Consider the following 8,229-nt stretch of genomic DNA (forward strand, 5'->3'; position numbering starts at 1 on the left):
CAAGGGCCCACTGAAATGTTTATATCTCCTGTTGTTCACAGGGCCATGCAGCCAGGAAGGGGCCCACCGCAATGCTTATTTGCCATCTAATCTGCGTGTGCAAGGAGCCCACTGAAATGTTCGTTGACGTCCAACCTTTTTATAAGGTCACCAGGACCTGGGGTGGATGTGGGACCCACCGAAATGTGGTTCACAAATCCAGCCCATTCATTATGTGGGTCCCATCTAAATGACGGTACAGACCAAGTTTCAGCAACATCCAAAACTCAGGTAGGCCCCACCAAGTAATTTTATATGTTTTGGCATGTCTTCACATGATTTTAAATGGTATGGCCCACATGAGTTCCATATAAGGCTGATTTTTGGGATGGACGGTCAGTCCATGGGGACCCATCAAATGCACGGTTTGGATGGTCGAAAGGCGTCAAGGTGGGGCCCACAGTAGGGCCGTGAGGGCCTGCTCGGTCCGTCCGTCCGTCCGCCCCCTGACAGCGGCAGCAGCAGATGTTGTTGCCTCTGCTTCCATTTTTTTTTTTTTGAAAAATCAGTAATGGGACGGTTTTTGATAGATGGGGCCCACCACGGACGAATCCGTTCCAGCCATTGGTCCCTGTGGCTCAGTATAATCCCATCGAGTCCAATATTGGGTGGTTTTTGATATACAGGAGCATCAGGGAGGTATTTTAATGGCAATACCGCTATTTCCTTTGGTATGGCCCGCTTGATTATCAGATTAGTCCAAATTTTTGGTTCAACGGCTGAAATGGACTGGGTAACGAAATAGACGGTGTGGATCAGTCTCGTACATCAAGGTGGGGCCTGCATAGGCAGCCTACTCCAAAAGGCCCTATTTTTGGAGTTTTGCTGGCTTGTGAGTACGCACCACTGTCAGTATACACCTTCCATGTTGGCCACGCCCGTCCAGCATCCAGTGACGCTGGACGGTGTGGATAAACACATGCATTATGGTGGGTCCCACATGGACGTGGCCCACCAAATATTTACATAGAATATATATATTATATTATATATATATAATGCATATTATATTATATATATATTATATAAAATATAACATATATATACATATATATACATACATATATATATATATACATAAAGCATTTGGCCCACCTAAACAGTGGATGGTGTGGATCATCACCTACAATAGGATGGGACACACCGTCTGATGTAGATGGACGGGTAGATATAACACATATTGGTGGGATCCACACCATTACAAAGGAAAAGAGGGAGAGATAGAGAGAGATATACGGTGAGATAGAGGAACCCCGCCACTATGGGCCCTCTTGATTAAATCACATACATCCAAATGGGTCCCACCCACAAGTGGGCCCTAAAATTTAAAATAATGACAAATCATCCACCTTATCTTCCTTCTCCTTGCTCCCTTGGACTCCTTAGCTCCTTACCTTCACTTTTAATGGAGGTTGATGAAAGATGAATGGTTGAGATTGGAGATGAGAGGGTGGGCCACACTTGAAGTTGAGAGAGTGTGTTGGATGTGTGAAATTTCTCATGGGATTTGAAAAAATTGCTAGAGAATGAGAGGGAGAGATAGAAATAATGGATGGAGGGATGGGTGGAGTGATGGTTGTAAGAAATGAGTGATGAGAGGTATGGTTTAGTTTGAAATTGGTGGAGAAGAGAGATGGTTGTGGTTGAAAATGAGAAAAAGAGGAATGGTGAGGTGGAAAGATGGTGGACTTTTGGAAAAAGAGGGAATGGGTGAAGTACTTGAGGTATGGGATGCATTTATGGTTAATTGATGGGACTAATTGTATAGAGATTCCCTCGAAATTCGCAACGCGCGGTGTTTCTCGGAATAAACGCAGATCGACATCTTCTTGCCTGGGTATCGGTTCGGTGCGCAAGTCACAGCGTTGGAACCGCGGCGACGACGCGGTCGCTATGATATAACTTTCGGATCAAGCTGACGTCGGTGCGCGGGACCTGGCTTAGGATCGTGTGCAAACACCAAATACGGTGCGAAGGTTGCCGGAAATTGACCGGAAGGACCGCGGAAGCTAACGGAACAGTACGGACTAGGACACGGGTCTTACAACATAAGTAATGGAAGACAATAACAATCTCAAACACAGTCATTTTTATAGTGGTTCGACTACTTGTGTACTCCACTTCCGGCAGACGCACTCAACCCTTGAGTGTACCGGATCTCACTAAGGAGGTTTCACAACAGGTTCACCTCAAACTGAAGGTTTTAAATCAGGTTCACCTCTAACTAGTACAACCTACACTTAGGCTAACATAATGTCTCTACACGACACTGTTTATGCTCCCATGAGCAAGGGTCAACACATAACACCCGACTTTAAGGCCACACCGGCCAAGGATCTACACAAGGAACCTAACGGAGTTTTCACAACAGGTTCACCTCTAACCAGTTTATGCTTCCACAGAACAAGGGTCAACACAAAGCACCCCCACGTACACTCCCGCCGGAGGCCTCCTATGAAGACTTACAAGGGGTGAGAAACACCTTAGACCCAATCCTAAGAAGGAATGATCTTAAGGGTCCTCTGGATTCTAATGACTTACAGATAAGTAAATGAGCCCCTTTTAGCATGTTGATGAAGATCTCCTCCTTTGATGATGAAGAATCTTCAACTTCCTTGATCCGCAACTCAAAAGATGTACTAATACATGGTCACAGGTTGGGTCAAGGTTATGATGGAATTCTACTCTATTAAATGTTTTCCTATAAGGGAGATAGAGCAATTCCAATCTTCTATGCATTCAAGGCATCCCAACTTAATGATTTACCATTACGGTGGTAGCTACAAGATCCTTGAATGCGGAATTTCATTCCCCAATCCACTTTATTGAATGTCAATGATGAGGGTGGATTGGAGGATGACCTTCCATGAGAGAAAAGGCTTAGGGTATATGATGTAAGGTTAAACACTCAAAAGCACTCTTTATTTTCTCTATCCAACAACCAAGGGCAAGCTCTCATTAAATAGACAAAAGGTTCCAACGGATATAAAACGGTCACATTTTTAATAGAGTTCGATATCATCAAGGAGGGTTGATATCATCGAGCATATACTCTCGATAGCATCGACTGGCCGCTCGATGACACGAACTCAAATGTCAAACGCTTTTGAAACCTTTTGTCAGCTGGTCGAGGAAATTAAACATGCGTTGATGTCATCAGATTTCGAACTCCGATTTCATCGATACAAGATTCGATTCCTCAACATTTGAAAATGAAAGAGACTTGTCTTTGAAGATTTTTTAGTAAACAAATATGATCAAGCATCACTCGATATCATCAAAATTTAAATATCAATGATATTGAGGACAGTGTCGATTCATCGATAATTCCAAAGAATTTTCCTATAAGCTTGCTGGACGGTTTCTGTCCACTTTTGATGACATCAACCATGTCTCGATATAATCGATATTTGAATATCGATTTTATCGAGTGACCCTCGATTCGAGAAAAATATCCTGAAAAACTTGTTGGATATACCTGTGTCCCAATCCGATATCATCGAAGGGCTTCCGATATCATCGAGATTTGAATTCTGGGGATATCGAGAAGCTCTTCGATATATCGAAGATTACATTATTTACCTTAGCAGAACTTTGGACACAACAGACCTAATGTCGATTTTATCGAGTTTACTCGATGGACTCGATATTCAAATTTCGATGTTATCGAACCCTCTACCGATACATCGATAATTCTGTCAAGATATCTTTGTAGTTGCTGGACAACTTATGTCCTCATTTCAATAATATCGAGTGAGCTTTGAGGACATCGACAACAAGGTTTGATTTTATCAAACCACTTGTCGATAAATCGACAAAGCCAAAAAACTTAGAGATTTTTTTGAGTTTAAAAAGAGTTTTCTGACCATAATCCCTTAAGGTGTTCTAACCAATTTTAAGGGTTTTAATTACCTGGTGTTTTGGGACATGGGATGTGAGGCTCAAGATTTACCTGTGATGAGTTCGAGCACACATCCCGTTGAGGCAGTTGCTTGATCAATCTTCCTATGAGGCTCTTCTGTCTAGCTAACTCAACACACACGTTAATTGACAAATCAGGGCACTTTCATTGAGGAGAGTGGTGAGGGAGAGGGCAAGCATAGAAGTGTCTAAAATTGCAGAAATGCCCTTTCTCGGGAGCGAATTAGGTGCAGCCCAGGCTGCACATAAGAAAGTGCATCCCTTACCGTGGGGCCCACCTTGATGTATATGGTTCTATATCCACTACGTCCATCTATTTTTCCTGATCATTTTATGGTATTTTTCAAAAAATTAATCATATAAAAATGTCAGGTGGACCATTCTATAGGAAACAGTAGTGATCAAATTATCTACCATTAAAAACTTCCTAGGTCCCAACATAATTTTTTATTTAAATCAAACCTATTGGTAAGGTAAAAAAAAAATCCTGGATGAATAGAAAAATAAAATATAAGCTTGATCCAAAACTTTTGTGGCCCACGGGACGTTTTTAACTGTCACTCACAGCTTAGTCCTTAAATATGTTCCACCTGAGATTTGCACCTGCTTCAATCTTGGGATCATGCCCTAAAATGCACTTGATAAAAATGATGGATAGCATGGATATAGAATAAATACATTAAGGTGGGACCCACCGTAAGGGCTGCACCGTCTTGAGTGAGGCACGGGTGCACCTAATCCACTCCCTTCCCCAAAAGCAGATTGTCGAGGTCATATCGGGTTGTGTAGGGCCCATAGAAATATCCAAGACAAATCCACTCTGGCCATCTATTTTGAAAGATCACAATAGGACAGGAGATCCAAAATTCACGTAGGTCATACCACATGAAACAGTGGAGATTGAACGCCTAGGAGCCACGTAAGTTTTGTATTAGGATGATATTTGTGCCTATAGTTTATCTGAGTAGTACTAACCCCATGAACGGTTTGGATGGCATATAAACATCATGGTTAGCTCCAGTAAGGTTTCAACGGGGGACAGTTCGCACTGTTTGGTTTGGTCTGGCCCACCTGACTTTTTGATCTTACGGATTTTTATACCCAGTCCTACCGTGGTCTTTCAAAACAGATGGACAGAGTGGCTTTATCACGGATTAATCCCTCTCACCCTCATCCTTACATGGGGCCCACCTTGATGTATGTATTCTATGTCTACACTGTCTATCCTTTCTTCCAGCACATTTTAGGGTATGAGCCCCAAAATGAAGGAGATCCAAATCTCATGTGGATTATACCAAAGGAATCAGTGGTGATTGGCCACACAAACTTCTTGTGGGCCATGAAAGTTTTGGATCAAGATGGTATTGATTTATTTTTCTCCTGATCTAGGTTTGTGTGACCTTATTAATAGGTTGGATGTGGAATAAACATTAGGAAACATTTTGGTAGCCTTTGGGAAGTTTTTAATGGTAAGGTATTTAAACACCATTGTTTCCTATAATATAGTTCACCCGAGATTTGCATCTGCTTCGTTTTTGGGCTCATGCCATAAAATGATCAGGCAAAACAAATGTAAAAAAAAACATACATCAAGGTGAGCTCCACGGTAAGGGACACAACATCTTGGGTGAGGCCCCAGCCGCACCCCAACCTATTCATAAGGTCAAGTAGACCTGGATGAAGGGAAAATACAAATATCATCTTGACTTAAAACTTCCATCGCCCCAAAAAGTTTTCAACTATCGGAGTTCAATTCCCGTGGTTCACTTGAGCTTTGGATCTGCTTCATTTTAGGGCTTATGCCCTAAAAGGAGGCAGCAAAATGAATGGACAGCATGAATAAAATACATACATCATGGTGGGGCTCACAGATTTTTTACACCAACTAGCTAGTGTCGGATTCACCGGCCAAAAGAGTACCCTAGGGCAAAGGATCATTTCCTTGATTACACCTAAGAAAGATCTTGCCCAACCAACATCTACCAGTCCTAATGTGTTAATGCATACCATAAAAATGCCATAGCCATATTGACTAGACGATTTGAACGGTCCTGATCACGATGACATTCACCTGAATCTGGACCACCATTGATTTCCCTCTTAACTGACAATTTCAAGCACTCTCGCTTATCAACCTGATTCCCATGCGCCCTACATCAGTGACGGATTAGTTAGGCCCATCTACTCCTCATCCACACAACAGTCATATGAGGAATCAAAGGCGTAATTTCGATGAGTGTGGTCCACCTGATGATGGACCATCCTGAGCTTTGGGACACGGATTACATGTTGGACCCAATGTGTTACATGCTCCAGATCTCACACAAGAGACCCACAACACTTGTGCCACAGTTCAATTCTCCAGTCTGTTGCAAAAATCTGAAACATCTCTTCCAACAGTCCAGCACTTGCCGTCATAGTTTTTTGACCCTGCGAGTCATCCCAACTTGTTTGGGTTCGAGTCGAATCAGGGGGGGGGGGAATATAAGCCCGATTCGCCCAAAGGGGCTCAACTCTATGTACCAGTCCCGACCGAGTCCTAGTCAACTCGGGTGAGTCAGCAATCCATACATTCTGTAAAATAGCAAATTAGCAAATGAAACAGCAGTAGTCCAACAATCACCCAATAAATGATCAACTGTATGATAAAAACATTCATCCACTGGTAGAGCACGACATGAGCGAAGCCATGGTGCACCTAGCCTCCTTGCAACTCAATTTAAAACCATCCAAATCAAGGCTCCCGCTCTAGATGGGCACATGCCCAACATCAGATTCATGGACGGCTGTGAACTCCAATGCACTTTTTTTTGGTTGAATTTGGGCCATCAATTATGTTAACTTTAACCATCAATTTGAAAGCCAATGATCTACGGCCCAGATCATCTTTACAGTGTTGTTCTTGTCTAAATAATCTAAAACGAGGTTCACAATTTGGATGGTTTGGATTAAGCAACATTGTTCACATACAGATGAAACATCATACTCAGCCAGCATATCTACCAACTCCCACTAACTCCAACTTTCCATCAGCATCAAATCAACTGCAGTAGTAACGCATTTCACATATTCTTTTTCTTTTGTTTTGTTTTATCATTTTTGGCTTTGTATAGAAGTCTGGATCAGAGTCTCAACGCTTGAATCCTAGACGTTGTTCCACAGGCCCGTCCCTAGTACAACATCAACACTGACATCGAGTGCTTTATACAATAGAGAATTCAATCCACAACCAGTAAGGTGCACTAGCCTTTTTCAACCCAAAGAAAGAAAGAGAAGCTATAAACATGTACAAGATTCAAACCCGACAGGAGATCAATCTCCACGCTGTTCGGATGATTTTGTCGAATGGTTTCTTAGCTTTGATATCTTCTTCTGTAATTCCTTGTTTAATAGCCGCTCGGCCTTCAATGCACATTCGAGCTGACCATGTTCATGAAAGACATGTAAGAGTTCGGGAGAAAGGGTTTTGAATTAGACGACTTTGGCAGTGTGGATGATATTTTGATATGCATGTACTTGCAAATTGTATGCATGCCATGTGTGACTTAAATTAAACTGTCTATATAATGGGCCTAACTCTAGATTATTTAAAATAATAATCATACTACTATTATGCATTAAAAGGCTAATTACTTCATATCTAATGGAGGGTTCACATCAAAACCAATCAATCATGGTGTGCCGCAACGGCAGTTATGGGGCCATAAAAGTTGTTATGTAAAGGTTGCCTTTTACGTAAGGGTGGCAACTGTTACACATTATGGGGTTGTAATGGCCATTATAGAAAATGGACCCATAACCGCAGTTAAGGCCCCCATAAAAGCCATAACGGTTTGTTACAAAGCATATACTAGTTTTTTAGTTTTTTTTTTTTTGGGTCATTAAAGAAAGAATAGGCCATTATGGCTACCGTTAACATTATGGAATAACTTGCAATCAATACTATGAATTCAACAAACAAAATTCCATAAATTGTAGAACAAAATAATCATGTAAATATTGTTTTATGTTTATACCCTATCTACGGTGGGTTCCATGATTTGGACAGTTACTGTTGGGTTAAATATATGACCCATGTGGAATGCAAGTGCCGGTGTATCATTCATCAGTCTGTCGGAGTATCAAATAACACTCCTCTTTGAATTACGATGAATGCAGAAGGGAATGGGATAAATGTTTCTACCTTTGCTGCTCGAGCACTCCATTCACCCAGTATAGCTCTTAGTCTTTCATTCTCCTTAACATACTGTTCACTAATTTACTCAAAAC

At 41.7% G+C, this 8,229-nt stretch overlaps 1 long non-coding RNA gene across 1 annotated transcript; it reads right to left on the reverse strand.

Annotated features, from left to right (window-relative positions):
- Nucleotides 1–6,995: 6,995 nt before the first annotated feature.
- LOC131229490 (uncharacterized) lies at nt 6,996–8,192 on the reverse strand. Its single transcript, XR_009163363.1, has 2 exons — nt 8,144–8,192; nt 6,996–7,380 (listed from the first exon to the last, which is right to left on the reverse strand). It is a non-coding gene; the product is annotated as an uncharacterized LOC131229490 (long non-coding RNA).
- Between the last annotated feature and the right edge of the window lie 37 nt (nt 8,193–8,229).

This window comes from Magnolia sinica, chromosome 16, assembly GCF_029962835.1.
Source record: "Magnolia sinica isolate HGM2019 chromosome 16, MsV1, whole genome shotgun sequence".
Classification (NCBI taxonomy): domain Eukaryota; kingdom Viridiplantae; phylum Streptophyta; class Magnoliopsida; order Magnoliales; family Magnoliaceae; genus Magnolia; species Magnolia sinica.